This window comes from Stenella coeruleoalba (assembly GCF_951394435.1).
Source record: "Stenella coeruleoalba genome assembly, chromosome: 1".
Taxonomy (NCBI): Eukaryota; Metazoa; Chordata; class Mammalia; order Artiodactyla; family Delphinidae; genus Stenella; species Stenella coeruleoalba.
This window is the reverse complement of record NC_137169.1, coordinates 137,038,231-137,053,609: the sequence shown is the minus strand read 5'-3', so window position 1 is coordinate 137,053,609 and position 15,379 is coordinate 137,038,231. Positions and strand designations below refer to the sequence as shown.

Here is a 15,379-nt window from a genome sequence, read left to right as displayed (position 1 = left end):
CATAGACATGGAGATCTCTGATTTACCATAAGAACTCAAATAGTTGCTTTAAGAAAACTCAATGAGCTATAAAAAAAAAAAAAATCAACAAAATCAGGAAAACAATACACAAACAAAATGAGATGTCTAATAAAGAGAAATCATTAAAAAAATGAACCAGATAGAAATTCTGGAGCTGAAAAGTACAATGAATGAAATGAAAAATGCAATAGAGAGCAACAGCAGACTTAATCAGGCAAAAGAAAGAACCAGTGATATTGAAGACAGGAACTTTGAAATTATCCAATCAGAGGAGAACACAAAAAATAATTTTTAAAGAAGTACAGAGTCACCTATAGTGTGATCTATAGGATAACATAAAAAGGACCAATCTGTGAATCATTGGGGTTTCAGAAGGAAAGGAGAAGGAGAAGGGAGCAAAAAGTTTTCTTAAAGAAATAATGGCTGAGAACTTCCCAAATCTGGGGAGAGGTTTCTATAGCCAAGTTCATGGATCTCATAGGTCACCACATAGAATCAAGAGAGTCTCTCTAAGAGACTCTAGGACACATTATCCTAAAACTAGCAAAATTCAGAGACAAAAAAAAGAATCTTAAAAGCAGCAAGAGAGGGCTTCCCTGGTGGCCCAGTGGTTGAGAGTCCACCTGCCGATGCAGGGGACACGGGTTCGTGCCCCGGTCCGGGAAGATCCCACATGCCGCAGAGTGGCTAGGCCCGTGAGCCATGGCCTCTGAGCCTACATGTCCAGAGCCTATGCTCCGCAACGGGAGAGGCCACAACAGTGAGACGCCTGAATACCGCAAAAAAAAAAAAAAAAAAAAAAAAAGGCAGCAAGAGAATAAAAGCTTATAAGTTACAAGGAATTCCCATAAGGCTATTAGCAGATTTCTTAGCAGAAACCTTATAGGCCAGGGGAGAGTAGGACAATATATTCAAAGTGCTAACGGAGAAACTGTCAGCCAAGAGAACTTTACCATACAAAGCACCCTTCAGAAATGAATGGGAGAGACCCTTTCCCAGACAAACTGAGGAAATTCATCACCACTACACCTGCCTTATAAGAAATGATGAAAGGAGTTCTTCGAGCTGAAATGGAAGGATGCTAATTAGTAACACGAAACCATACAACACACTGGTAAAGGTACATGTGTACTCATATCTGAATCCTCTGCTGTAATATGGTGGAGAGTTAACCACTTAACTCGAGTATAAAGGACATAGGGCAATAACATTAAAAATAATTACAGCTACAATAAGTATTTGGTGTCCTTGGAAAATGATGCCTGATGGAAGGAATAGTAAGATCCCAGGCTACACAGGATAGATGGAATCAGATCATGGAGAACTTTGGTTATTAGTTTTAGGAGCTTGGTGATTGAATACCACTAAAGACCATAGTTGTGGGTAAAAGATCCATTTGGAGGACATGTGTATAGTGTATTTGATGGATTAGCTTGTGATGATTTCTTCACCACAAGCCAAGTTTTTGACAGTTAATCTCAAATGAAGAGGAAGCTACCCAGCCCTGGTGTTTAATATCAGGAAGTACTTGTTGCCCTTATTCCGACTTGGGTGACGGCCAAGAAACTTTGGCAGCCCAGTAGCTGGCTATGAATATCTAATGTTTAAATCTCAGTTTCGTGAAGGGCATCTCCTGAAAATGTTCTTTACCAATAAGAGAGCTGTGGAAAAGTCATTTGAATAAATGCAGTCTATTTTATAGGCTGACTTTTCATTCCTTCCTGAGACTATGGAATGCTTTTTCATTCCCTCCTATTTCCTTTTTGCCTAGTTTCGCCTAAGACTTTCAGTTCGCAAACAGTTGTCAAACAGGAGATAAACTTGGGCAAAGAGGAGTTACAGGCAAAAAAAAAAAAAATGCACTTCCTTATCTCAAAGATAGCACCAAAACAAGTAGATGCCATTTAATATTCAGGCTTGTGCAAACTCTCTGTGGACAAGGGAGCAGATTTTGTTAGAGGGTCTTTCTTTTTTCATGAAAATAGTTTTATTCTAATTCTGAATGCATATCATGTATTGTTCACTGAATTTGATTTTTTGTTTAGTTCAATTAATCTTACGCTTAAATAAAAATTCTCTGCAAGTTCTGGTTGTGGTTTTCCCGCCACGTTAACATATATTTCAACTGAAAATTGTGGAAGATTAGACCAAGGACTGTGAAGCAAACTACATCTACATGGAATATCCTATTTTTATTTGATAAAAGATGCTAATAAATTGTATGACTGGCAAATATTCAACTCTGAAGAAATAATCAGGAAGATAATTTTCAGTATGATATTATTATTTATTCTTTTTTTATGTAAATATTCAGAAATGATAGAATATTTTCAGTCTGTTTTCCTGAGAGGCCATGTATTTTAGAGATACATAATAAAGACTGTATTGTGAGATATGGAGCCAATTAAAAAAAGACAAACTTCTCTTCCCTGCTTTTATGCTCTTGCAATGTAACGTGCTTTATTAAATGTGATACAGGCAGACGCTTGAAAAGTACTTGCGCACTGGGGCTTGCTGCTCTTGGAACCCTTTATTTGCTGTATAAATACATCCAAGCTAGCCTTCTGGAAGAGGGTGCCATGTGGAGAAGAAGTGATATACCCAGCTGACAGCCAGTGGTCAAATGTAACACGTGAGATGTAAGTGAGACCCATCTAGGTCATCCACCCTCCAGCTGACCTACTGGGCAACCTGACAGCTGACTACACATGATTAAAAGAGCCCAGCATAGGTCAGGCCATGCTGGCCAAGGCCAGAAAAATTAGATATACTAAGAGGAACAGATGTACTCACTCATAACTAAAATGATTTTTCTGTACATAAATTATAACATTTTAATTGAATATATGCATATAAATGAGTTATAATTCTGCCCATGCCTTTGTTACTAGTGGAAATTCTCGTGAACTGACATCTAAGATATCAATTTGAACCAACTCTATTATGACCTTTATTTATATACTTTTTTAAGTTTAGCGATTTTAGTAAAATATCAGATACTGTGTGAGGATGCAAGCATTAATTTCAAAACAATTTTAAATCTTTGCTACACGCGGTAAAATTCTATCAATACTTACTACCTCTGTGTCACAAATACTGATGGCAGTGTCTACTAAGTGAAACCTCAAGTTTGGAAGACATACTTAGACATGATTGTCAAAATAGTTTGTTCCCACATTGTAAATCATAATTAGCTTGTGTCATTTATTGGAAGGGTTACACTCAATGAAGAATTCTGGCAGTCTAGTGAATTTAATAAATGGAAATGATCATATTAGTGTTTGCATCAAATAACTGATATTGAATTCCCTGACTTTCTTATACATGTGATCCTTTGGTTATTCTTCTTCCTCACTTTTCAAAATTTCCCAAACTATGAAAGGAATGCACCCAATTTAAAATCATTCAGGCTAGGGACTTCCCTGGTGGTGCACTGGTTAAGAATCCGCCTGCCAATGCAGGGGACACGGGTTCAATCCCTGGTCCAAGAAGATCCCACATGCCGTGGAGCAACTAAGCCCATGCGCCACAACTACTGAGCCTGCGCTCTAGAGCCCGCAAGTCACAACTACTGAATCCGCGAGCCACAACTACTGAAGTCCGTGTGCCTAGAGCCCGTGCTCCACAACAAGAGAAGCCACCACAATGAGAAGCCCACGGATCACAACAAAGAGTAGCCCCTGCTTGCCGCAACTAGGGAAAGCCTGCATGCAGTGACGAAGACCCAATGCGGCCAAAAAAAAATAAATACATCAATTAATTAATTAAATAAAAAACTAAGATGAGAAAATCATTGGGAATAAATCTGAAAAAAAATCATTCAGGGTATATTTATACCATGCTATTGATAATTTAATCAAGTTTTTAAGTTTTTAAAGTCCATTACATTCTACACTATATAAGTATAAAATGAAATTTGATTGCTTTCTCAGGTTATCTGTCATGAATACCTAATGGAAACTTGCCAGGTAAGCTTCACCACCAGACTATCTATACATCAAACCAAATGTACTCACCAATGTTTTATGATACTTCAGTAATCACAGTTATCATTCTAGGTCCCACAGTATGAGTTTGTCCTATTGAAGAAAATGAAGCATTATCAAATATTGAACCTCTCATATTTCTTGATAACACTCAGAGGAACTACTCAGTTCTTATCCATCATTTCTACATCTTAAAATTCTGTACATTACCCACAAAGTGATATCTAGGGTTCTGGCAAGCAGAATCTTAATGCTCTAGATATTTAGTGTGAATGTCAAAGTCTGTGATTTCCCCCATAATAAATTTCAATTGACTGGTGTCACTTACTGGAAAGGTTACATGTGATTGAATTTATGACCATTTGCTACTGAACTCAGCTTATAAATTGCTAATGATTCTGGCAGATGATTCAGTTTCTTATGCCAGTGAAATATTTGAGGTTAATTAAATAGTCTCCATTACCTCTTTTCACCAAAATGCCAATGAGCTGCTGAGAAGTTAAATAAATGTACTCCTTGGTACCCAGTGATGCCAAAAATCTACCTAAGTATGTACTTTACTGAGACTATTATAATGATCTTCTAAAACAGACATGAAGGGTTGGATCCTTAAACATTGCTAAATGGAGAAATTATTTGAAATGTAAATGTTTTTTCCAGCACCATTAGACAGAATCCCATCATATCAAAATAAGAGTAAAATAAATTTAATAATATAGTTATTAGAAAAATGAGTTTTAGATATACAATGATGAACAAACATAAAATCATAAATAAAATTGTTTGCAGACGCAAAACATAATTTTTCAGTTCCCTTAGATGTTTTAAAATAACTTGATTATTAAACAAGTAAATAATTCATTGTTTAAAATAGTTCACATTTAACTTCAAAATTATGCTAAATTATAGTAATTCAGGTAACAAATTTTAAAAATAAAACACAATGGATTTCCTTAATGAAAGCAATATCTTTCATCTCTTATTATCTCAGGAAATATTCCTATTTTGCCACAGGTATAGTGTTATATATATAAATACTCCTAAAGTGGCATCATTCAAAATCATTAGGATTTATGTGCACGAAATTTTTTCCCATCCTATAAGTATATCTATTCTTCCTTTCTTAGTTTTTATTAGAACTCTAGTTTGTTTGTTTATTTTTTTAAGGTGACAAAATTCCTAGCTAGAGGATTACATTTGCCAGTATTCCTTATAGTCAGGAGTCAACATTGAAATGCAAGAAGTTATTGGGTAGTTTCAAGTAAAGCTCCTTATGACTTTATCTGAGAGGTAAGTCTATTCGCTCTCCTTTCTGTTCTTTTCCTTTTAGGAATTCTCAAGTTCTGGCATCCAACCTAGATCATAGGTGACCTTGAAGATAGTGAATCAGAGGGTGCCTAGTGACCTTGAAGATGCCTCCAGACTTATTTTATACAAGAAAGAAGAAAGAAAGTGCTAGATTATTTAGGTCCCTTATTTGGACACTTAGTAACTGCACTTTATCCTAACTTATATAGCTATCAAATAGGTAACGCATTAGGTGGTACACCAAAATGTTTTAATAAGAATATTAGCCATTTGTTAATTGAGCAATAATTTGAAAGATACATGATCAATAATTTTTCTGTAAATTTTTGAGCTTTTCTAAATAACAGTTTACACATATTTACTTATCAGGATAAAAATAGAATGAGTTTTTTTTAATTAAATGTTTATTGGTATACATATAATTTTAACCTTATCAGATCTTGCCTACTCTGATCAAAGAATGGAGGTAAAGTGATCCTCAGCCCCTGTATTCATTTGACATTGCATATCTCAAACAAGATCATCCAATTGTAATATTTTAGGTTTTGTAAGGATGGGTCTAAAGGTCTAACGTCATAATCTCCAGGCTTGACTTTTTCATAGAGCTCCAAAATAATTTGAGTCCCCCTGTGGGTCTGGTGCTGTATGTGAACAAAACAGATTTAGCACCTGCATTCACAAGAGTTACGAGCTTAATATACATGATAGACAAACAAGAAAATTAGAAATCAGTATATATTTGTATATTTTGTAAAATGCTGGGAATAGCAGTTCAGGATTGTGAAATAGTGACAAAATGGAAAACAATTATATTTGTTATTCAGAGAAAAGGTAATCGCGAAGAGTCTAGAAGGGAGGTGGGGAGGCATCTAGGAAAAGAAGAGGGAAACAACATGTGAAAAGTCCCTAAAGACCTGGTAAAGAAGTCTTTACCAAAAGGATGATACATAAAAGATAGTCAGTTGGAAATCCTTGAAGTTCTTAAAGCAGGTAAATGAGGAAGCATGACTTACTCTATTGAAAAGATCACTCATGCTGCTCTGTTGAGAAAAGATACTAGATTAAGTTGGAATTAGCTCAGTAAGTTTATGAAACTAAGCCAATAGAAAAGTAATAAACATGGATATTTATATGAAAGCCACTGTAATCAACCGATTGAAAAAAAATTTAAAATGTTTAAACGAGGAATCTTTATTGTCTTACTACAGAGAATTGCTATTCATGATGGCAAAACGCCCTTAAGAATGAAAATATATATCATGGGATGACACATATGACAGTGTTTACGCAGTGTTGGTAAGCACATGACTTTTTTTTGAGTATTCCTGTGTTGTGTTTTACTCTATAAAATCAAGTGGTAGTATTGAACTATTATTAAGGTACGGGAAAGACATGATCTGCTATCTAAACATTATTTTAAAACATTTCTTAATTATCAATTTAATTTTATTGCATGGATATATATACATGTTTAGCATAGAAAAGAGACTCAAATTTGGTCATAAAAGTCCAAGAATGAACTGTAATTATTTGATAGAAGTTCACTTGTTGCAACTATTATGGAAAATGTGTGCTGAGAGATTTCTATAGTTCAATAGATAGACATGATGAAATGATAGGGCTAGCAAAGGAAAAAAGGGAAATCAAATGATTTAAGAGTTAAGATTACAGTGTCTTAATATCTCCAGGATAATAGCCAGTCAAAGAATAGTAAAATGAATGTATAGCTAACAACCTAAATGATAGGGAAAATGGAATGATAAAAATTCTTGACTAATTAAAAAGAAACCAAGTAATGAGAGAGAAGGGAAATAATAGTAGTTGGAAGAAAAAACCCCGCAAAGCAAAATGTAGATGTAAACCCAAATAGATCAGTGATTACATTACATGTTGATAGAAAAATAATCTAGTTAATGTTGGATATATTAAACGTGAAAATATGCTGCTTACAAGAAAAATCACTTTAAATATGGGGATACATAAAGATTTAAATTAAAAGGATAGAAAAATATGTTACGCAAAACCCACAAAAGCAAAAAAGCTAATGTACATCAGGTGAAGTAGACTTTTTGTAAAAGCATTCTTTCTAGTAATAGGTAAAGGGGAATGTTCCTACCAGAAGATATAATAATTGTAAATTCATATGTAGTTACTAATATAGTTTCAGTATATGTAAAGCAAAAACAGAAGGTAAAGGGAAAATAGACAAACCAATGATCAATATGACATGTTTAAGCCACCTCTCTCAGTAACTGATAGAACCACCAGAGAAAAATTAAAATATAAGACAGTCTGAACTATATGATTAACACACCCGACTGAATTGACATAAATAGAGCACCATACCCAACAATGACAGAATAAGCATTCTTTTTAAGTGTTCATGGAATGTTTACTAAAATTGAACATTTGCTGGACCTTAAAACAAGACTTAGGAAAGTTCAAATGATTGAAAGCATTCAGTGTACTCTCTGACTACAGAAGAATTAAATTAGACATTGATTCTGCAAAGATAACCAGAAAATACATGGAAAGAACCACAATCAGATGAGGTACTTACTAATGGCAAAGGGGACACGGTATGGGCATTGGAAGAAGCTTGTTGTAAATATTGGCTATGACCACAGGACCAGCTACAAAAACAAGGACTATAAATTGGCAGGAGTCTTTCTTCCTTATTTTATTATAAATGTGTTTGTGTCTGTGTGCATGTGTGCATTAAGCAAACATCTTTTTCTTTCCACTCTTATCCCCTTATTATATAACGTAAGGTGTATTGACTTTGTATCATTGTATTTAAGTACTGTTAACTTTACATCATACTATTTAAATTACAGAATATCAAGAACAGTGAACATTACCCAAGGCCCTTGCATTCACTTCTGGGGAAAAGGTTAGTATGTTTTGTTTAAATGCAGAATAGTTGTATCATGTTAGGCAGAAGTATGACCTTTTATTGTCTTTATTTGAAGATTAAGTATAGTTTAAGGAGATGTGTAATGGTTAGGACATGCAACACCACTACTAAGTTATCGTTAGGATGGCAGTCCTGCTTATCTCAACCAACTTGAATGGGAAGGCTTTAGGAGCACATAATTGTTAAATGCTTGGATGTTGGTTTGAGATACATTTCTTTACCATGTTAAGGAGGTAGTCTTCTATTCCTAGTAGAAGGAGTTATCCAGTATGAATGTCGTATTTTAACCATTATCAGATTTTTTACTTTGGTCTATTAATATAGGTTTCCAATTATTGAATAATTGCAGCATTTCCAGAACAAAACACATTATCTTGGATTATATTTTTAAAGGTACTGCTGAACTGTTCTTATTTATATTTGATTTAGGATTTGCAAAAGTGAGATTGACTAGTTGATTACAACCTTTGACATATTAAAAATATCAGTGTTTGTGGTTTACTCTATACCAAGGAAAACAAATAGATTGCATAGTCCTTTTCTGAATTGCCTGATCTCCTAAATAAACTGGATGAACTGATTCATCGTTTTGTTCATGTGAATGCATGACTCTGGAGTTGTTCGCAACCTTTGACATTGTTGTAATTTACCTTGACATTTCATTAATGTGATTCAGATTAATGCACGGATAATCACAATGTAAACAGACACATCCAATTTAGAAAACTGGCAGTATTTTTTAGAGTTGAACACTTGTGTACCTTTTGAACCTACAATTCCATGCGTAGGGGTATAACCAATAGAAATCCTAAATTACACACCTCAGAAGTGATATACAGCGATATTCATAGCACCACTATTTATCAGAGACAAAGGTTAGAAATATTCCACATGTCCATCAGGTGTAGAATGCATAAATAATTTGTGGTATAATTATACAGTATAGTATTCAGTAATATTCAAATTTAGATATTAAAGCTACACAAAACATGGATAAATCTCACCAGCATAATGCTAAGAGAAAGTAGCAACATGCAGAATAGGTCATTCTGCATGGTTCCATTTATATAAATTTCAAAATCAGATAAAACTAATTAATGATATATATGTAAAATTAATGTTTATCTTTGGAAGGGGACTAGAAGTATATATGATGAAGCTTCCTGTCTGCTGATATATGCTATTTTTCAAAATTTCTTGCTTTGTGAATTTTACCTCATGAAAATTCACGGTGTTGAACACTTCATATTTGGTCACTTTTTTATCTTTATGCTATTGATATTTGTCAGTAAGCTTTACTTGAATACTAGTATTTTATTCTAAAAAAGAGAGAATAGAGAAATCTTTAGTGAATGTGACTATAATATGTAATATTTTATTTGCCCTTTTTCTGTGAGATGTAATTCATTTAAACAAAATTACAGATAAGATAAAATAAAAGAAAGAATCTAATGAAATATTTTAATTTCTTCTGAACAGAAAAAAGGCATATTCCATGTGCCTAAGAGGCTAGAACTAATTAAGATAAAATTCAGGCACACAAAAAGAGAAATATTTGTAATTGTATTTTATATTAGTCAAACATCAATGTTCTCTTTCATTCTATTAAGCAACAAGACATTAATGTGGAAATTTATTTCAGTGCTAGAACTCATTTTATCTTGTGCTTAATCTTCTATAAAACATATGATAATATATGTTTGAAACAATAAGATTTTTTTGGCCAAGGAGAAATTTACATAGGCATAAATGATTGTGTTACATATACTTTTTTACTATTGTACTTAATAATTTTTAAGGCATTTATAAACAGAATTACAGCCACAGACTAAAGATTACATATACAAAGATATATTTAGTTTTATGTTTCCAAAACTAAGATTTTCCTCTGCTTCCCCAGTTTGTTTTAGATTTTGGTGTGCTTATATTGAACAAACTTCATAAAACAGATAAATAAGTAAATACATAAATCTGTCATTATAAATTGTGATAAGTAAAATGTATGCAACAAACATAATTTCTGTGATACAGAAGCCAGAACATAACAGGGAATGGGCATGCTTTTGAGAGGAGCTGATGGGTGCGTGACCTCTTTGAGAAGGCGATGTGTAAGCTACTACCCTAAGGATGGAAAGGAGCGGCTGGGAGAGAAGCCGGAGGGATGACTGGGGTCACGTCCTTGAGAGGAAGGGCTAGGCTTGTTAACATTTCAAAAGGCAATGCCCATGTGAATGGATCTCAGTCACCGGGAAAATTAGTGTAAGAAGTAAAAAGAAGGTGGACTGAGCTGATCTCCCTGTGCTGTGTGGCTGCTTCCTACTAGCTATCTATTTTGCAGTTGGTGGTGTGTATGGGTCCATGCCACTCTCTCACGTTGTCCCATCTTACCCATAAAAGGAAGGTATTTTAATCCTATTGATTGATGTTACTGTTAAAACTTTGTTTCCAATGCAATTTTGATAGTTGATCATTTAATAAAAATTAACAAAAAGCTTAAAAAAAAAAAGAAGGAAAACTAGAGCCATATCTTGCAGAACACTGTAGGCTTTTAAGGAAGTTTGGAATTCATTCAAAGTGTATTAGGATGATAACAAAGATTTTTAAGCAAGTAACAGGTTGCAATTTAGTTTTGTTGTATTGTATATTCTTTAAAAGATTGTTCTAAATTTTATTTATTCATGAAATACATATAGGTGGTCAAGGGTAAAATCTTGGAGGCCAGTAAGGGTGATATTGCACTAGTCCAAGTAAGAGCTGATAGTGATTTGGATTAATGAGTGTGGAGATGCAGAAATGTGAACATATTAGAGAAACATTTAGAAGTAGAATCAAAGTGACTTCATGATATACTAAATATGGAAAGAAGTGAGGAAGACGAGGGAATAAAATTTAGTGTTGTCTATTGGAAGAATCACATTTTTAGAGTAATGAATGGGATTGAAGTTGTATTTTGGACTTCTTACATTTGATATAAGTATGAGACATTCAATTGGAGATTTTAAAAAGATGGTAGTTGGGCATAGTACAGGTAAAGGGCAAGGGAAGAAGTGAGATTGTGAGATAAAAAATTGGGAGTCATAAGCATATTGATGTTTCAACCAATGGGAATGAATGGAAAAAAACTTTAATAAGAGGCAACCACTCAGCTGAGACCTCTTCATTCGCCCCACATAAGCATTAGAAATAAATTAATGGAGAGTAATTTAAATGTATTTTTAAATCAAAATGCTCTAAACATCAACTTCAACAGAAAAGTATTCCTTTATTTTTTTAACTTGAAATTTTGCATGTGTCTGCTTAATGCATCTGGCTTCTCTGCATAGAGAAATCTGAAGGTATATGCAAATGGCCACCAGAAAATCAATTCTATTAAGAAAACTCCATTTCAAATGAGCAGGGTCAGATACTTCAGGTGGCCTAGATTTAATAAATTGTATTCTACCTTCTTGAGTGTACTGACCTAATCACAGCCCTGTGCTGATGTTCACACTCAATCTGAAAGCAAAAGCATAGAATTTCACATTTTTATTAGAGATTATGATGTAATTCTGTCTGTATTGCTGAATATTATATTCTTAGACCCAAACTGCTTTACGTAATCTCTTTTCTCCATAAAGGGAACCCCTGCAAATTTTGTACTTCAAACTTATGCTAACTGAGAATTATAAATGGGAAACTTTCAAAATAACACATTTTGATTGAACTGACATAAAAACAATAATCTGAAGTCTGTATCTCTGTCTCATTACCTCTTTTTGCTCTTTACCAGGACTATTTGACCATCGATTTATTTACTGTCTACAGTTTATACCTTTCCCACTGTATCGAACTCCTAATATAATTTTTTTGGTTGTTTTTGTTTTCTTAAACTCTGTGGGAAGTTGAAAACATTTAAATGACTTAGAAATATTAAAATACTCCCTCCCCTGCATTTTATTGCTTTAAGAAGTGGCATCTTTTGAACATAAAAACAGTAGCATTAATCTGCATCACATTAATGAAATGTCAAGGAAAATACAACAATGTCAAAGGTTACTAACAACTCCAGACTCATGCATTCATATGAGCAAAATGATAGATCAGTTCATCCAGTTTATTTAGGAGATCAGGCAATTCAGAAAAAGATTACGTAATGTCTTTGCTTTCCGTTGTATACAGGAAATCACAAGCACTGATATTTTTAATATGTCAGAGGTTGTCGTGAACTAGTCAATCTCAATTTTGCATAAATCCTAAATCAAATAAAAATAAGAACAGTTCCGCAGTACATTTAAAAACATAATGCAAGGTAATGTGTGTTTGTTCTGGAAATGCTGCAATTATTTAATATTTGGAAACGTGCTAATACATTGATAGACCAAAGCAAAAAATCTGATAATTGTTACAATACAGCATTCATCCTGGATAACTCTTTCTATTATAAATAAAAGACTACTTCCTTAACACAATAAAGAGATTTATCTCAAACCAACATTTAACAATTATGTGCTCCTGAAGTCTTCCCATTCAAGTGGGGCGAGCTAAGCAGGACTGCTATCCTCAGTAGCACATAGTGGTGGTGTTGCATGTTCTAACCATTACAATAGGAGAAGAAATAGAAATAAAAAGAGGAAAATAGCAAATAAAATTATCAATTATTACGATCGTCCTCAAGAAGCTAGAAAACCCAAGTAAATCAACAGACTAATACTATATTAAGAGTAACAGAGGGTTACATCTTCATTGTTTGTGTTTCCCACAATGGAATGGGTTCAGAGATAGTTTTCACATTATATAAAGAATAACGCATTTCTACTACAAAATAGACAAAACGTTGAAATACATGTTAGAAAGAAAATATTATCAGATATCTCAGTGAATTTGTGCTGTACTTGTAACATACCTGTAAGCCTATGTAAGAATGTGAATGATTTAGCAGAAGTGGGTTACTGTCACATATTTGCTCAAAATATATGAAACAGAATTCACTATGTGTTTCTCCCATTAGAACAAAAGCTCCATGATGGTAGATACTGTGTTTGTTTTATTCATGTCTGATTCCCAGAGAAATACTTGGCACATGGAAAGCATTCAATAAATGTTTTTGAATAGAGGCGTGAATGGATTAAAATTAGGTAGGAAAAAGATCCATCTTTATATCTTAGTCAAAACAATGTTGAGTAATGGCCATGAAAAGATTATTATTTTGGGGTATTAGTATTTTAATTGAAATGCATCTGTTAAAACAATATTAAAAGATTTTAAGGAACTCAGAAAATTGGCTATTATTAACCTATTAAGAAGCAGTCAGACTTGTTCTTCCATTAACAGATCAAAGCTTTAAAAAGGCTTTAAAAAGAAAAAAGGTGAAAGAAATAGGAACTAAGGTTAAGGTAATAAATTAATGCCAAAGAACCTTGTGAATACTGATTAAGTTCCTGACATTCCAACTACTCTATTATTTATTATAATTCTAAACTAAGATTTACTTAGCCCTTTCTAAAAGATGAATGACTTCAAAATTATGTCCCAAGACTTATTTCTCTTATTACCTAGCAGTTTTCTCCCTTTGTCTCACTTTGGAAAAAAGAATATCATATATTCATATATATATATATATATATATTTACATATATATATTTACATACAGTTTACATATCTACATATCTATCAATTTAATGGCTGAGTTTAGTTATCAAGGTTCGGTCATCTTAAAAATACATTTTTTAAGCTGTAACTCCATAGTTAAAGCATAGCTTAATTTCTTTTCTCAACAAATAAGTTGCCCTCGGAAGTTCAAGGAGCAGAAAAAGAACATTTAACACTCGAAATTATGTCCTTCTTTAAATCACAGATTTAGAGACACTCAGGGATGGAAAGAACTTAAAAGATCTTTTTTTGCCCAATCACTGAAAATAAATTTACTCAACATAAAGAATCACCTGTTCCAAATTGTAATTCAGATACTATTTAAATATCTTTGGTGATGAAAGTTCCATGAGGGAATTCTTTTCTCAATGCTGTGTCCTCAAAACCTAGAAAAGGGTTTGCACAAAGTGAGGATTCAGTAAACATTTCTTGAATGACTGGAAGGATGAATGAATGAATGAATAATTACCTTCTGAGGCAAACCCAATTTTTGTTTTTTTTAAAGCTTCAATAGTGATTTTGTAAAAACAAAAAAAAGGAAGAAAAGAAGGTACAATGCCTACACTAGGGGAAAAATACGAATGAAAAAGCAAATACTACTACAAGAACAGTAAGTCATGGATATCTTTTCTCGTCAATAAATATAGCTCAATTACATCATGTTTAATAGATACAAGGAATTCTTTGAATGTACATATCATAATTTATCTTACCAATTCTCTTTTGATGAATATTTACATTATATCACATTTTTGTTGTTGCTAATAATATTGTGATAAATATCCTGTCCTTCAATATCCTGTCCTTCTTGTCTATGTGATTTTAAAAAAAGGCTTGATATAAACTGTTAAAGTGTACTCTAAAAAGCTCAGATCAATTTATCAATGTAGTCCTGCTGAAAGTGCATTAGAATGCCAACTCTGAGCATTATCTGTGTGTTTTAATCTTTGTATAGCCGATAGGTGAAAAATGGCATTTCATTGTTTGTACTTATACATGTGATGTAACACAACTGGTCAACAGCATGGGCTTTGGAGTCGGGCTGCCTCGGCTGGAATTCACCATGCAATAGATATGGAGCCTTAGTTAACCCCTCTGAGTCTCAGCTTTTTCACCCATAAAATAGGGATGAAAATAATACATGCTGTATAGGGATCTTGTGAGATTCAAGGTGTAAACTCTTTTGCTTATAGCTTGGAACAGTGCCTGACACGTAGTTGAGTGCTTTTTTCAGGTTGTTTGGTTGTGTTTATTCTATTATTACCATCATTGAATATAGATTCTTCTCTTAGGAATAGTATCCTTAGCTAATATTGTGTATTTCAGTTTTTATTTTATGTATATGTATATGTCTCTGTCTATCCATCTATCTAGCTATCTGTCATCCATCCATCTATCTATCTATCTACCTACCTGCCTGCCTACTGATCTATCTACCTAAAATATTAGGAAGATTACAGCATACTGATATCTTTTCCTTTGGTCATTGAACTAATTTGCTAAAGCTGCCATAGCAAAA

At 33.4% G+C, this 15,379-nt stretch overlaps 1 long non-coding RNA gene across 1 annotated transcript; it reads left to right on the top strand.

Moving 5' to 3' along the window:
* The first annotated feature begins 3,952 nt into the window (after positions 1 to 3,952).
* Positions 3,953 to 14,472, top strand: LOC307183091. The gene is made up of 5 exons (XR_013827356.1): positions 3,953 to 3,989; positions 5,175 to 5,297; positions 6,524 to 6,611; positions 8,153 to 8,208; positions 14,366 to 14,472. It is a non-coding gene; the product is annotated as an uncharacterized lncRNA (long non-coding RNA).
* The last annotated feature ends 907 nt before the right edge of the window (positions 14,473 to 15,379 follow it).